Raw genomic sequence first — 18,368 nt, forward strand, 5'->3', positions numbered from 1 at the left:
TTTTAGATTAATTTTTTTAACTAATTTTTCCCGAGTCGATTTTTTATTTTATCTGACCAATAATATTCAAGGACCATTTAATCATGTAAAATTTTTGAAATTTGAAATTTATAAGACAGTTCTAAATAAAAATGCAAAAAATTATTTATTTATTTATTTATTTAAAACCAAAAAAATGTGACCAAAAAGACTAATGTGTAACAAAATACATAAATTTTCTAACCAATATTTGAATTTTCAATCATAAAAGATCAATTATCAATCAAAAATTTTAATTTTCTGTAAAAAATAAATTATCAACAAATGAAAAAGGAACTTTAAAAAAAAATGGTCAAATTTCAAACCAAATAGATAATTTTGCAACAAAAATGATGAATTTTAAAACCAAAAACACGAATCTTCAACAACAAAAAAAAAAGATTTTTAATCAAGAAAGAGATAGCTCTCCAAATTTTTGAAATTTTAAACAAAAGACGAATTTCCTGCAATGTTTTCAAACAAAAATGTCAGTCAAATATTCAACCAAAACAGATCAATTTCTAACAAACATAATAAATTTTCGGACCAAATGACGAATTTTTAACAAATAAAGATTAGAAAATTTTGAATTTAAATTTAAAAAATTCAAATTTATCATTCACGAAAGATATTTAAAATACCTCTTTATAGAAAATTCAAAACTTTTGCACTTTTTTTTATACTTACAAAGAAAAAAGCTGGTTTTTCATTTGTTTATTTATAAAAAAAACCGGTTTCTTAAGATAAAATTTTCTAACTTGACTGAATGAATGACAATGAACCTCAAATTTGAATAAATGATCGTTTATGTAGTAACACAGAATTTATTTCTTGATTTTAGTGTTGTGCTGATTTTTTTGCAGAAGTGAGACAATGGACAAAAACATAGTGAGATTCTAGGAAAAATATCTTTCTTTCATTTATATTTTCTATTTGTTTACAAAATCTATTCAAGACTTGAACAAAAGGCCACTTCTCGTTTTAGTGTTTCTTTTATTTATTTAATAACATTCAAGATCTGAAAAGCGAGTAATTTCCATTTGCCTATTGTCTCTTTTTTCTCGCCTTGACACTCACTGCAATTTTGCTATAATTAATGACTCCACAAAGATAAGAAAATGTTTGTAAAGCGGTTTTTCTTTCTCATTTAGCATTTTGAAGAGTCGAATTTCTCCTGAGAGCTCGGCAAAAATCATTAAAAGAATTCTCGAGAAATTAGACAATATCGATAAAGGTCATTCATTTAATATATTTTTATTTTTATTCCCTTACATTAAAAATAAGAACAAGCTTTAAATTCAATATGAAAAAGAAATTTAAATTTTGAGTTTAAAAAATCTTTGAACTGATAATTAATCATTTCGAATTGAAAGTGCTCGAAATTAAAGCAAAAAATATTGTTGCCAAAATGGTTGAATTTGAAAAATATCCAAACTAGAAAATTCCTGATCGTAAACAATTAAAAAAAATATTCTTCAATTAATATTATTTATTTATTACAAATGAAGTAATTAATTTTTTTTTCAAAAAGATTCTCAAAGTTTAAACTTTTTAAAATTATTGTTTGTATTTAAAATAACAATAATTGAGAAAAGTATATTTCGGAATGAAAAATGATGTTCAAAAATCTGTACAGTATTACAAAAACAAAACAACTAAAAAACGTTCTTAAAAATGATATTATCAATTTGAAAAAAAATTAAAAAGAAATTTCAATAAATTTTTTCCGAACCTAATAACATTTTCCAGAAACTTTGCAGGATTTAATTCAGTCTTTATTTATTTTTAAATATAATTAATATACTTTTTGAATTACAATTATTTCAAATTAAAGCCATAATTTTGTTTAAACTTTAAACATTGAAAAACAATTTTTTTTATATAAAAGAATTTAACAAATATAAAAAATTTCATCAAGCTACATATATATATTTTTTTTTTTTCAATTATTGTTATTTAAATTTAAATCTTATTTTCAAATATTATTTGGAAATTTTCAAATTAGGTAATAGCATAAACAGTCCAGAATTTTGTAATTCTGAATGTTAATATTCCGGCAATTTTAATATTTCTAGAACTTTCGGGAAGACTGAAAAATCTCGAAAAATAAAATTCCCGAAACTGTAAAATACCTGAATTGGAAAATTTCAAAAAATAAAGGGACGACTGAAAAATCCCGAGAAGTCAAATTTCCTAATACTAAAATTTTTGTATTTATAATAAAATTCCCAACAGTTTATAATATTGCAGAATTGAAAAACTCCCGAATTGAAATATTCTCCAATAATAAAATTCTTAATCGCTTATAATATTGCATAATTGAAAATTCCCGGATAATAAAATTCCCAACAGAAAAATGCCGAATTATAAAATTTCCCAATTGAAAAGTTTTCGAATAATAAACTTTCCGCATAATAAAATTCTTAAATAACAAAATTCCCGAATAAAAAAATTTTCGAATTGGAATATTCTCCAATAATAAAATTTCTGAATTGAAATATTTTTAAATAATAAAGTTCTCAAAAGTTTAAAATAAAGCAGAATTGGACAAACTTCCCGACCGAAAATTAACTAATTATAAAATTTCGGAATACTAAAATTCCTGAATAATAAAAATCCCAAATTTTAAAATTTCCTAACAATAAAATTCCCGAAAGTGTAAAATACCCAAATCGGAAAATTCCAAAAAATAAAGAGACGACTGAAAAATCCCGAAAAGTAAAATTTCCGAATACTAAAATTATCGAAATTATAATCAAATCCCTAACAGTTTACAATATTGCAGAATTGAAAAATTCCCGAATTGAAATATTCTCCAATAATAACATTCTTAACATCTTATAATATTGCAGAATTGGAAAATTCCCGAATAATAAAATTCCCAATAGAAAAATGCCGAATTATAAAATTTCCGAATTGGAAAGTTTTCGAATAATAAATTTTCCGAATAATAAAATTCGCGAATAATAAAATTGTCAATAGTTTATAACATTGCAGAATTGAAAAATTCCCGACCGAAAATTAACGAATTATAAAATTTCCGCATAATAGAATTCCTTAATAATAAAAATACCAAATTTGAAAATTTCCTGACAATAAAATTACGGAATTGGATGATTCCAAAAAATAAAGGGACGACTGAAAAATCCCGAATAATAAAATTCTCGAATTGGAAAATTCCCAATAATAAAAATCCCGAATTGAAATATTCTAAAATTTCGGAATACTAAAATTCCTGAATAATAAAAATCTCAAATTTGAAAATTTCCTAAAAATAAAATTTCGAAATTGGAAAATTCCAAAAAATAATGAAAAATCCCGAAAAATAAAGTTCTCGAATAGTAAAATTCTCGAATTGGAAAATTTCCCAATAATAAAATTGCCAACAGTTTATAAAATTGCAGAATTGGAAAATTCGTGACCGAAAATTAACGAATTATAAAATTTCCGAATAATAAAATTTCCGAATAATAAAATTCCTGAATAATAAAAATCCCAAATTAAAAAATTTCCTGACAATAAAATTTCGGAATTGGAAGATTCCAAAAAATAAAGAGACGACTGAAAAATTCCGAAAAATAAAATTCTCGAATTAGCAAATTCCCAATAATAAAAATCCCGAATTGAAAAATTCTCCAATAATGAAATTCCCAAAAGTTTATAATATTGCAGAATTACAAAATTCTTGAATTTAAATATTTTCGAATAATATAATTCCTAACAGTTTATAATAATGCAGAGTTGGAAAATTCCCGGTAGAAAATTGCCGAATAATAAAATATCCGAACTAGAAAATTTCTAAATTTAAACATTAAAATTTTTTTCTGAACATTATTCATTTACTAAAAATACAATAATCAAATATTTTGATAAAAAAAATATTTTTAGTGATTAAAGTTTCTTAGGTTACTATTTAAATTTGAAATAACAATAACTGAAAAAAATGCATCCATAAATATATATTTTTAAATTATTTTTGTTTTTATGCAAATATTTTATTATTGTATTTTCAAAAAATAAATAATATTTATAAAAAGAAATTTGTAATTGCTGGAATTGGGGAATTTTCCAATTCAGGGTTTTTCTATTTCGGCAATTTCATAATTTCGGGTATTTTTCGGGATTTTTAATCTTCCTATTGCAATTTATTTATTCGACCTATTTCCAATTTATTAAAAATATTTTCCAAAGTGATCAAAAATACTGAAATTTTGTAAATTATCATTAATACACGTGGCAGATAAAAAGCGAAAAAGTTGAAAGTGAAAAAAGAGAAACAATCAACCACTTGAGTCAATACAAATGACATCTGACATTTATTAATTCTCACTTTGACAACAGTGAGAAATAAAAAAGTTTCGGCAATTTAAATGTTTCAGAAAAAAGCGAAAAAATTTGAATAAAAATACCATCTTGGATTGTGTAGAGAAAATTCATTAAAATTGATATTGTCAATTCTTGCTTTATAATATACAAATGATTAAATGAAAAAGATATACACAATTATTGTTCGATAATGATCTGGCAATTGTCGTACAGATAAGAAACTATTGAAATTACCGCCAGGAGAAAAATAAAAAAAAATGAATAAAACATTTTCTAAAGAATGAACGTGTCACGAATTGTAAATATTTGTGGGAACAATATGCAATTGTATCGATCTCATTCTGCATGCGAGACACAAAGTAAATCATTCTTCAATCACTTAGGTCGCTGATCCACGAGAAAAAAAAATATTTGTATTTTGTAGTTTATAAATTTTGGTTTAAATTAGTGTTATACATTTTGTTCAATTTAAAACGTCTTTAATTATTCTTACCGTTCTTTAATTCTAAGGATAAATTAATTCCTATATTAATAATTTGAAATAATCTTACAATTTGTTCAAAAATGTTGTTTATTTAATTAAAATTCTGGAACAAGAGTTCAATAAACCGGGAAAACTTTTTCTTCGAGCGTGCTTTATCGATAAAAAAAGCATGAATTTGCCACTAAGTGACTCCCGTGAATAAGGAATATTCATGATTGAAATTTAAATGTGAAAAATGAAAAAAAATTGAAACTGGAAGTCGCTTAACATTTCTACAAAACTTTAGAAAATTGCAATATTCGTTTTAATGATTGTCTTTTGAAATAGGATACGTCAGAACTTGATAAGTGATTCATTCAATATTCAATATTAGAGATTCTTAAAAGTTTGAAGGCCTTTCCCCTTATATAATAATTCTTTAATTAATTTCAAAAAAGAAAAAAAATGATTAACTTGACACATATTGTCCGTTTTTTAATAAAAATTAATAAATTAATTAACACAATCTTACATTTTTAAGATTGTTGACCATTTTTAAAACTTTATTTTTAATGTGACGATTTACGGTTCGGAAAAACGTGACCTTTCAAAGATTGGATATCAGGAAATTTAAAATAAAAAAAACTTTGAAGATAAGATAAGCTCAGAAGCGTTTAAATTGAAAGATTAAAATATTTTTAATACAATAATAATTTTAAATAATAAATTTCAGTTGAAAATATTTAAAGTTTTAGGCTAAAAATAAAAACGTAGAATTCAACGAAATGTTTAACATTCTACGTTTTATTCAAGTGTTAATTTATATTTCTTTTATTTTCATGAAATTTGTGTTCAAACACTTAATGAGACGAAAATTTCTCAAATTGCTAATTCAAAGAAACTTTTCAAAATTAAAAACTCGGGATAAGGAAATTTCGAATTACATACTTTTTAATAAGTATATAATAACCCAAAAAATATAAATTTTCAACGACAAAAAAATGTATTTGTTAACCAAGTAATTGAAATTTTTACCAGAGTTCAACTTTCAAGCAGAAAAAAAAAGAATTTTCGAAAACATGGTTAAATTTTCCACCCAAAAATATGAATGTGCAAAAAAATACAATTTTCATTCAAATACTTGAATTTTCAAACCAAAAGGAGGAATTTTCAACCAAATAGTCCAATTTTTAAACAAAATATGAATTTTTAACAAAAAAGTTACTTTAAACCAAATAGTGGAATTTTCTTTAGAAATAGTTGAATTTTCTACCCAAAAATAAGAACTTTTAATTTAAAAAGTTCATTTTTAACCAAATTTTTCAATTATGTCATTTTACCTCTAAAATAAGTGAAGAAGATTAGGATTTACGAATTAAAGATTTGAAACTGTGATGTTATAAGTGAAAAAAATTCAGTTTAAAAGCAATCGAAAGCTACATTGAAAAATCAAAACTAAAAATTAAATTTGCTTATTTCCGATTCCAAAAAATTCAAGAATTGAAAAACTAAAGAACAGAAATTTAAACTATTTCTGATTGTTACATTTCAATTTTTTTTAAATTTGATGTCTTCACAAGAATTTAAATTTAAATTTTCTGAAGTTGACAAATTTAAGTTTTGGAATTATTTATTATTGAGAGATAAAATATTTGAAGGCCTTAAGGATGACGCCCTTTATTAAATAAGACAACTTTCAATTAAAAACATTTAAATTTGAACTTTTTACACAATAAAAACGTATGCGATGAAGTTCAGGCACGACCTTTTAGGCGCGGGAGGTTCAGGCGCGGAAGGCTTAGGCATGGGAGATTTTAGAGCGGAAGGTTTAGGCATGAGGGGTTAAAGCACGGGGGATTTTGGCGCAAAAGTGTTTGGCGCAAGAGGGTTTGTCGCGGGACGTTTATGCACGGGAGGTTTACGCGCAAAAGCTTTGGGTGTGGGAGGTTTCGGCGCAAAAGGTTTCGGCGCGCGAGATTTAGGCATGCGAGGTTAAGACGCGGGAGGTTTAGGCGCGGGATGTTTCGACGCGCAAGGCTTAGGCACGGGAGATTTTGGCGTAGAAGGTTTAGGCATATGAGGTTAAGGCGCGGGAGGTATAGACGCGTAAGATTAAGGCATGTGAGGTTTAAGCGCGGGAGGGTTTGAAGCGGGACGTCTACGCACGGGAGGTTGTGGCACGGGAAGTTTTTGCGAGGGACGTTTCGGCGCGGGAGGTTTACGCGCGGAAGTTTTAGGCACGGGAGGTTTAGGCGTGGAAGGTTTAGGCACGGAAGGTTCAGGCGCGAAAGGTTTAGGTGCAGGAGGTTTACGCGCGGGAAGTTTAGGCATAAGAGGTTGAGGCGCAGGACTTTTCGGCGCGCAGCCATTTAGTCTCCGGGATTTTAGGGCCGGCGGCTAAACGCCCCGCGGTAAAACACGCGCCTAAAAATAAGTTTGCGACTTTTAAAATTGTGATAAACTCGTACGTTTGGACAATACTTTTAATCGCTCACGAGCGCTGGGCGAGTTCTTTGATCCGGGGATTAATTTATTTTCGGTTTCGGGACTTACATGTCAGGGTCTTCTTTTTTGGGGACTTTTTGGGCCTTGTATTCTTGGGACCTGTAGTTTTGGGTATGATGATTTAATATTTGCTTTTTAGTACTTTGATTTAAAAAAAATATATTTATAGAGGTGTTCCCAATCTTTGTCAGAAAAGGCAATGAAAATGAAAATATCGAGAATTGAAATTTCGATAAATAAATTCAAATACTATTTCTCGTATGAAAATGTAGGCGGTGTGTTATGATTTGTCCAGTCTGTCGTTTGACGTTTGTTGTCTGATTAATCGCGACACGTATTTCTTGCATGTGTATATGACATCGAGGCTAGAGAACGGAGAATAATAGGAATAAATTTAAACACGAGAGCGATGAATCACACTTTAATGAATTCGTTGAGTATCTGCAAATGTCGAGAACACACCTCAAATCGAAGTGGAGAACCGAAATTAATCGCTTTTCAAGTTAAAATGGAAAAAAGATTAAAATCTAATTTTTTAATGTAACCCGATTGTTCTATATATCAGACTTCACACTTTTACCAATATTTCTCTCTTTTTTAAAATTTTTCTTTTTTTTCCTGTTTTCTGTGTGGAAATTTGCCCAGTTTTGCTCAAATAATTCTTGAGAACACTGGTTTTTAAAGGAATAGTCGAAATTTCAAACTCAAATTTCCCTCCAATATATGTACTATATTTCAATTATTATTAACAACGGTTTAAAATTTTTGAACTTGGCAACTACTGAGACATGCAGCACAAACTTCGAGAAGTATCCCTGCATTCTTTCAGATTTTTTTAAAGCCTTAAAAACCTTGAAGATGTTAAGTAAGAGGTCTGCGAAAGTCGATTTAAAAAAAATTTGATTAATTTTTTTATTGAAGCATAAACTTCTGCTCACTGAACAAAAAACATTCGACTGGTTTAACAAAATATAACGATCGTTAAAAAAATTTTATTATGAAAATCAAAATTTGATGGTACCTTGACAAAAAATTACTGCACAAATGCCAATGAAATTATTTTGTTGCATAAATAATATATTTATTCACTGTATTTAACCACCTGTTTACATACTTAGACTCACATGGGTGAACAAAAAAATTTCCACCGACGAGGTGAAAACAGGTTCTGAAGTGGGGGAAGGCGGCAGCTTGAAACTTCTGCGAGGACATCAAAAAACTTGTGCCACGGCTCACCACTTGCATAGGCGACTACGTGGAAAAATAGTTGACATGTATACGAACAAAACTCTGTAACTTCTTTTTTTTCTATTTAGGAAAATTGAGTAATCTTACTTTCCGGATATCCCTCGTATTTTTGTTTAAAATAAATTTCTTTTGTGGCTGTTTAAAATATAAAAATACCCTTCGCACAACCCTTTCAATTCAAAATGTTTTTTTTTTATTAGATATACGTGTAAAATAAAACACATGAACGGGAAAATTGGGTGATTTTTAACAAAAAAAGGGAATAAATTGTTTTAAATAAAATTGATAAATCGCATTTGCAACCCAATAGTTGACCTTCCAAGCAAAAGGGAGGAATTTTCAAAATAATTTTATTTTAAACTTACAAATATGAATTCTCAACCAAATGATAGTAGTTTTAAACCAAAAAAATTAAACTACAACTAGAAATAAATGCATTTTCCACCAAATAGTTGGATTTTAGACAAGAAAAAGAAGAATTTTTTAGAAGAAACTTGATCTACAAAAAAAAGTTTAACGAAACAGTTAAGATTTCGAAAAAATAATAAAATTTTTAACAAAATAGTTGTAGTTTCAATCGAAAATGATTAAATATCAAGAAAAAATAGATTTATTGTTTTAGGCAAAGAACTTTATTTTTAAATTAAAACAGACGAATTTAAACAAAAAGATGAATTTTCAACAAAATAAGTAATAAATAGTTTTATGGGTGAAAATATTAATTTCCAACCGAAATTCCATCCGAATAGTTAAATTTTTAACCAAAGAGATGGATCTTCAACTAAAAAAATTAATTTTTAACAACGAAATTCATGTTTCAACCAAGTGCTTCAATTTTCGATTAAAAAGATTAATTTTCAAACCGCAAAAAGATTAATTTACAACAAAATACATAAATTTTCAACCATTGATGGAATAGTTCAATTTTTATTTAATAAAAATTAAATTTCAACCGACAAAATTGAATTTAAAACCAAAAATATGAATTTTCAGCAAAATAATTAACTTTTCAATAAAATATTAAAATTTTAAACCTACACGTATAATTTTGAAAGGAAATAGTCGAATATTCAAAAATAAAAAATTAAACTTCTACAAAAAACAGTTGCATATTCAAGAAAGAGAAATTTTGCAACTTTTAACCAAGCAGTTAAACTCTAAAAAAATTAATTTTAAATCAAATAGATTAATCTTGAACAAAAAAATGAATATTTTACAAAATAGTTCAACTTTCGACCAAGTAGCTGAATTTTCAACAAAAAAATATCAATTTTAAACAAAAAATGAAGCAGAACAATTTTCAGATAAAAAACTTATTTTCAATAAAATAGTTAAATTTGTAATCAGAGATGAATTTTCATCTAAAATCATAATTCTCGACTAAAAAAATTAATTAATTTTTACCAAAGCACTTCAGCCTCCTAGCAGTTAATTAATTTTTTAATCCAAAAATATTATTTCTCAACGAAAAATGTAATAGTTTATATATATGAACCAGAAAATATTACAATTCTTAATTAAAAACAGTTCTATTTTAACTCGAAAGATGAAATTTCTAATAAAAAGATTCAATTTTCCACCAAAAGCAAACCAATTTTCAATAAAAGAAATAAATGTTTAAACACAGATGAATCTTCAATAAAAAAAATTGTTGAACAAAATGGTTCAAATAAGTAGTTGATTTTAAAATAAAAATTACGAATTCTGAACAAAAAATGCAATTATTGTTTCAACAAAAAATATTTTGATTTGAAATAAAAAACAGTTGAATTCAACCAAACAAGACGAAATTCCAACAAAATAGTTGAACCCTCAACCAAAAGAGATTAATTTTCAACCCAAAAAAGACGAATTTTCAAACAATAAGAATGATTTTTAAAGTAAATTGTTAAATTTTTAACCAAAGAATTAAATTTTCAAAAAAATTAATTAATCTGCAACCAAACAGATGAATTTTCAAAAAAGTGTTTACACTTTGAACTAAAAAAGACCGATTTTTAACCGAAAAGACGAATTTTCTACAAAACAGTTGAATGTTCAACCCGTAAATATGATTTTTTAACAAAAAAGTTTATTTGCAGCCATATAATTGCAGTTTAAATTAATTTTAAAAAGTTTTAATTAATTAAAAAATGGAAAATTTATCAACGAGATGAAAGCTAAAAAATTGAAATTAAAAAAATTCTATTTCAACTTGGAAGAAAATTTCAACAGTGGTATAGATTTTACCAAAGTAGTTGTATTTTCAATTTAAAAATAAAACCATTTAACAGCAGAAAGGGATGAATTTTCAACTAAAATACTTAAATTTTCATCCAAAAAAGATTAATAAATATCTGATGTAAAATTTGGCCGACTCTACTAGTCAAATCATTTTTGTAGAGACGAGAAAAAAAATCTGCCTTGGCCCGGATTTGAACCAGGAGCGCCACTATTCACGAGTAGAGCGTTTAAGCTATTACGCCACCGGGACCACAGCAAATCTTTCCTTCCTACTTAGTAGGCCAGCTCAATTAGTAAATTTATTATCTTAAATTTTGTCAATCGTACGGAAAAATCTCGGTAAAATAGACATTAAAAATAAATGTTCACGAAAATCTCAATTTTTCGGCGCAGTTTTTTCAAACTGCTCTCCACGAAAAGTGAAAGATCCTTGGAATTGCGAAAGGGATTAACGTCAGATGCTCTTGCCTCTCGAGTCGATTTCGAAATTGAATTTTAGCGCCTCTCAAGATTTTTTAAATGTGATTGCGAAGATCCTCAATAAACTATCAGTATTGACTAGTTGCTAGAATGTCAGTAATTCCAAACACTATTGCGCAATTTCCTCGCGGCTAATGTTCTCATCGACCCATCGAGAATTCGAGATGTAGATTCAAATTGTCGGAAAATTAAGTCAACTGCTGATTGATATTAATTGGATTCGTGAGTTGATTGCGTTGAGTGATCACGGATAATTAAAAATGAAATAAAATTAGATAGGTTACGTAGTATAAATTACAAAAAGTATTTTGACCTGGCAGGCGGTCAAGGTGAGGACGTTTCGTAATTCCACTCCCATCTCACCTGCATACAAATTTATCGACTTCTCGAAACAAGTCGATAACCTACATTTCAAGCTACTTCACTGAGGTCCTTCCAAAAGGAGATAGTATTTTTTTTATTTAATTTTTTTTATTTTTTGTTGCACTGCATTTTCAACAAAATAGTGCAATTTTCAACCAAGAAAAATTCATTTTCAACCAAAAAGTCGAAGTTTCAACGAAAAAAAAATATTTTTAACCAAACAGTTGTATTTTCCAGCAAAAAGTTAAACTTTTGAACAAAAAAGACTATTTTATAACAAAAAAGTGAATTTTTTCCCAAAAATACGAATTTTCTACAAAACGACCGAATTTTTAAACATAAAATATAAATGTTCAAAAAAAAAAAGACATGAATTTGTAACCAAATAGTTAAATTTTCAACTAAAGAGATCAATTTGCAACTAAAAATGAAATAGCTATATTTGCAGTTAAAAAAATTAATTTGTAACCAAAAAAGAAACAAATTTTCTAACCGAGATAAATCTTTGACACAAAAATGTAATTTAAAAAGTTCAAATTCGTTAAGATTTATGAACTTGCAACCAAATAATTGCATTTTAACCAAAAGTGGAATAGTTAAATTTTCCAAATGAAATTTCAATTTTGAACCAAAATTAATTTGTAACCAAAAAAGAAACGAATTTTCGACCAGAGATGTTAAGTTTTTAGTCAAATAGTTAAATTTCCAATTAAGAAGATTAATTTTCTACGCAAGAAATAAGATTTTTCGGCAAATTTTTTTTTAATTAAAAGAAAAATCAATTTTTGAACTAAAATGATGAATCTTCAATAAAAAAATATAAATTTTCAAGAAAAAAAAACTCCTTTTTCTGCAAACCAATGAAAATATAAATTGTTGCTTGAAAATTTGAATTCCAAACTAAAACACTTGAATTTTCAACCGAAAAAATAAAAATTTCAAGAAAATAATTGAATGTTGAAAAACACATATTTTACACACAAAAAATTGAATTTTTAACCTGAAAATATGATTTTTCAAGAAAAAAATTCATTTTCAACCAAATCGTTTAATTTTCTACCAAATTGCTCAACTTTCAAGCAAAAAAAACACCAATTTTTCTACAAATGGGGTGAATTTTGTCCTCAAAGATATAAATTACTTTCAACAAAAAGATAATTTTCAATTAAATAATTGAATTTTCAACATAACCGCTGCCTTTTTTTAAAAAAAGAGAGATTTTTACCAATAGAGATGAATTCTCAATCCAAAAATATCAACTTACAGCCAAAAAATGGAATATTTAAATTTTCGGTTAAAAAAAGATTTTAACCGAAAGAGAAACTAATTTTTAACCAGTAATTAATCCTCAAACCAAAAAGATGAAACTTTCAATGAAATCATTGAATTTAAAACAACAAAATTAATTTTCCCCAAAATACATGAATTTTTAACCAAATAGTTAAATTTTCAACTAAAAAAGATCAATTTCCAGCCAAAAATAGAATTTTTAAATTTTCGTTTTAAAAATTAATTTTTAACCAAAAAAATTAACGAATTTTCGACCTGAGACTATTCTTTAAAGCAAAAATTTAATTTAAAATGGCTCAAATTCGTCAAGATTTTTAGCAAAATAGTTGAATTTTTAATGGCAAAGATGAATTTTCAAACAAGAAGATTAATTTTTTATGCAAAACATAAGAATTTTCAACAAAATATATAAACTTTCAATGAAAGAACTGAATTTTAAACAAAAGTGGAATAGTTTAATTTTCAAACAAAAAAAAAAAAAACAACAAAAAATCAATTTTGAACCAAAAATTGATGAATCTTCAACAAAAAGAAATTAATTTTCAAATAAAAAATAGAACCAATTTTTCTACAAACCAAGGAAAAAATGAATTTTGGCTAGAAAATATAAATTTGCAACCGAAAACAAAGAAACATTTCAATAAAATATTTGAATGTTGAAAAAAACGAATTTTATACAAAACGACTGAATTTTTAACCCGAAAATATCATTAAAAAAAAAATGAATTTTCAATCGAATTGTCGAATGTTCTACTAAATTGCTAATCTTTCAATCCAAAAATATAAATTTTTAGATAATAATTAATGTTTAATTAAACAGTTGAATTTTCAACCCGAAAATATAAAATTTTAAAGAAAAAAGTTTATTTTTAACCAAATCGTTAAATTTTCTACCATTTTAATGTTAATTTTAAATTAAGCGTTGGGATTTTCTACCAAATTGCTAAACTTTCAAGCAAAAAAAAAACTAATTTTTCTAGAAAATGGGTGAATTTTCAACGAAAAAGTTCATTTTCAATTAAATAATTGAATTTTCAACATAATAGTTGACTTTTCAACCAAAAATATCAATTTACAGTCACAAATGGAATAGGTAAATATTCAGTTAAAAAAAATAATAATTTTTAACCGAAGACACAAATAGATAAAAATGTTTACAAAGACTGATACATTTTCAACCAAACATTTGCATTTAAAACAAGATAGTTGAACATTCAAGCAAAAACGGTTTTTATCAACAAAAATGGAAATTTGAGCCAAAAAAACTGGAATCTTCTACAAAAAATATGAATTTTTAATCCCAAAATATTAATTTTTAATAAAATACATGAATTTTCTACCGAATAATTGAAGCTTTAGCTAAAAAATCTCAATTTACAACCAAGAATGGAATAGCTAATTTTTCAGTTAATAAAATTAATTTTTAATTAAAAAAGGAAACGAATTTAAAAACAAAGATGAATCAAGCCAAAAGGACGAATTTTTTGATGACTAAAAATTCAATTTAAAATGCTTGAAATTCCTTAGGATTAAAAAACAAATAGTTGAATTTCAAATCAAACAGATTAATTCTCTACGCAAAAAAAGAAGATTCTTTTACAAAATATAGGAACTGAAAAAAATAATTTTTATTGATTAAATTCGAATTTTTTAAATTTTATATCGAAATCTTTTCTAGTAGAAATAACAACTATTTAATTTCTGGTTAAAAATTCTTTTTTTAATTTAAACTATATTTTTTGAAATAAGAATTCAAATGTTTAGTTGAAAATGAAATTTTTGATTGAAAATTCAACTGTTTTGTATGAAATTCGTTTTAATAATTGAGCTTTTTTTTAAATAAAAATTTAATTATTCCATTCGTGATCAAAAGGTGATTTTTCGAATTTAAAAAATTGCACTATTTGGTAAAAAAAATTGATGTAATTTGTCGAAAATCCTTCTTTTTGGTAGAAAATTAATCTTTTTGTTTGAAAATTTATCTCTTTTGGTAGAAATTTAACCTTTTATTATTAAAGATGCAACTTTTTTGTTAAAAAATTAGTTTTTTTTGGTAAATTAAACTATGTTTGATTAAAAATGAAAATCTTTCTTGGTTAAAATATCAACAATTACAGTTGTTATAGAGAATTCATTATTTTTTGTTAAAATTGAACAATTTAATTAATGTTTTTCTTCCTTCGTCAATAAAAAATTTATTACAAATTTAACTATTTTGTTGAACATTTATCATTTTGGTTTAAAAATTAATTTATTTTTGTAAAAATTTCATTTTATTTGGTTATAAATGCAACTGTCTGGTTAAAAATATTTCGGTTAAAATTAAAAAATTAAATTGAAATTAAAAATTTTAAATTAAATTAAAATTTAAAAACATTTCATTTAAAAGTTTTAATTAAATTTAATTAAAAAATTAATTTTTTATACAAAAAATTTGGAATATTTTTAAATCTTTTACCTTAAAGTTTAAACTTTCAAATAATTAAGAAACTAATACAAACTAATACGATACTTTTTGTTTCAAAATTAATCTTTTTTGTTGAGAATTCAATTATTTTGCTAAAAATTCGTTCTTTTTTGTTCAATCAAAAACAGTTTCATTGAACAAAAAAGAACGAATTTTAAACAAAGTAGTTGAATTCTTTAAAAAATAAGATTATTTTTGAAAGAAGAAGTTAAAATTTTAATTTTTTTTAAAGATGAAATTTCTAGAAAAAGAGATAAATTTTGAACCAAGAAGATCAATTTTTTACCAAAAAGATGGTTTTTCGACAAATTTTGAATTGAAAAAAAAATTTTTCACCAAATAGTTGTAAAATGTGAAAAAAAGATAATTTTTCAACAAAAGAATTGGATCCTTTTGTAAATCAGATTAATATGTAACCGAACAATTGTATTGTTAACCAAAAAATTAATTTTCTATCAGAAATATATGTTTTCAATAATATAGTTATATTTTAAAACAAAAATATTCATTTTCAATCAAAAACGATGAATTTTTAACTTTTCTAAAAAAAGATACCAAATAAGATAAAATTATTACAAAAAGAAATTAATCTTCAAACCAAAATGATAAATGTTCAAAAAATAGTTAAATTTGTCATTAAATTTGTAATACATTTTTAAGTGAAGAAAGAAAAAAAAACATGAAATTGTTGAATTTTTAACCAAAAAGGATGAATTCTAAACAAAAAAATGTAATTGTTAATATTGTAATCAAGAAAAGACTCATTTTCAATCAAAAATAGTTTAAATGAAGAAAAAGAAATTAATTTTAAACACAAAAGTTGTATCTTTGATAAAAAAATATTAAATTTCTACCAAAAGAGATGAATGTTCAAACATAAAGATTAATTTTCTACCAAAAAGATGGATTTTCGAAAAATTATATAAATTTTGTAAACAAATAGTTGAATTTTTAAACCTCGAAAGATCTTGAACAAAAGTTAAATAGATGAATTTTCATTTTAAAAAAAGATTCTATTATAAAAAAAAGAATGTTCTACAAAATATTTCAATTTCCCACCGTAAAATATTAATGTTCAATCGAATAGTTAAATTTTTAATTAAAAAAGTTATATTTTAAATTAAAAAGATAAATTTAAAAAAATTGAAATATTTTATATTTCAAGCACAAAATATTTTTATTTAAAATCGAAAACATTTGAATTTAAACAATAAAGACAAATTTTCAATAAAAGACTTGAATCCTCAAGTAAAACATTAATTTTTAACCAAACTCTCTACCGGAAACGACGAATTTTTAATAAATTGCATAAATTTTCAAAATGATAATTACAATTTGAAACAAAAGAAATAATTTTCTACCGGAAGAGGCGAATTTTTAACAAAATATATGAACTCTCTACGAAAGATTATACATTTTAAAGAAAATATGAAATATGTAGTTAAATTTAAATTTTAAAAAATCCATTTTCAACTAGAAACCAAACAAATTTTCTACAAAACAGTTGAATTTAAAAAAAAATATTTTCAATCAAAACGGATTAATTTTAAATGAAATGCTAAATAAATGATGAAATGAATTTTCAAACCAAAATGATGAATTTCCAAAAAAACAGTTAAATTTGTGATAAAAAAAAAATATTTTAGTCAAGAAAGTAAAAAAAAATGGTTGAATCTTCACGTCAAAAATAGGAATGTTCAACGAAAATGTTGAATTTTCAATATAAAAAAGGAAGACTTTTTAATCAAATTTTTGAATTTCCAACAAAATATCTTCGTCATATCGTGATCTTTATCTACCTACATCATATCTTTATCATAAACTTATCATATCTTAAGTGAGATGAGGTTTTGAATTAAAAAAATTTTAAAGGGGAAAACTTAACAGTGCCGAAAAATAAAATTCCCCGCACTGTGGAATTCACCAAAAAGAAAATATTAGAAACAGAAAATCACCGAAATATAATAATCCCGAATTTTTACAATTGAAAATATTAAACATTAAACACAACTTTGTTCTATTAAAATATTTAACTATTTAATAAAAATACAATAATGAAATATTTTTATCAAAGAAAAATGTTGTCTAATTTTTAATTTTTTTAAATATTTAATTATTGTATCCTTAATAAATAAACAATGTATATTGAAGACATTTTTTTTCAAATTGTTGGAATTCGGGTTATTTAAAATGGTTATTTAATTATTTGGAAATTTTCTGTCGGGAATTCTATTATTCGGGAGTTTTTAAATTCGATAATAATTTATAAACTGTTAGGAATTTGTATAATTCCACAATTTTCCAAATTCGGGATTTTTATACTTCGGAAATTATATATTTATCATATTTTCATATTCATAAAACGTAGCCTTGACGAACAAAGCCTGGCAGGTGAAACAAATTTCTTGGGTCGACCTTGTTACCTGAAAAAGTGAGAAAAAAGTTTGCCGACCACTTGTTCACATTTTAGAAGCTTCAATTCTTAAATTCTCTCAGTTTGCAGAATTTAAATTTAAAAAAAAGGTAAATTTTAAATTTGCCTATATTAGAAGTACTTACAATTTTTTCTTAGTTTTTTAATTATTTCAAATTGTAAACTTTAAAGTGAAAGACTAAAAATATTCCGATTTTTTTTTTAATTTAAAATTTAATTTTTTTAATTTAAATTTTAACAAAAATAACTTTAAATTGAAACATTTAAAGTTGCAAATCGTTTAATTCACAAAACTTTAAAGTTATTCAACCTTGAAATTAAATAGCTCAATTTTAAAACCTCAGTAATAAATTTTCAACTATAAAGATTAATTTTTACCAAAATACATGAATTTTCATCTTAAAAAGATAAATTTTTAACGCAAAAAAGGGATAGTTACAATTACAGTTAAAGAATGTGGTGCAGAAGAAACGCTAGTAGACACATGGGAAAGAAATCGATTAAGATGGTTCGGACATGTTGAGAGAATGCCAAATGAACGACTAACGAAA

At 25.0% G+C, this 18,368-nt stretch overlaps 1 protein-coding gene across 3 annotated transcripts in view; it reads right to left on the reverse strand.

Moving 5' to 3' along the window:
• The window catches only part of LOC117173269 (cell growth regulator with RING finger domain protein 1-like), a 93,620-nt gene that overhangs the window by 49,145 nt on the left and 26,107 nt on the right, over positions 1-18,368 (reverse strand). The gene's annotated exons all lie outside the window — the stretch shown is intronic.

The sequence above is a fragment of the Belonocnema kinseyi genome, chromosome 5 (genome assembly GCF_010883055.1).
Source record: "Belonocnema kinseyi isolate 2016_QV_RU_SX_M_011 chromosome 5, B_treatae_v1, whole genome shotgun sequence".
Lineage (NCBI taxonomy): Eukaryota > Metazoa > Arthropoda > Insecta > Hymenoptera > Cynipidae > Belonocnema > Belonocnema kinseyi.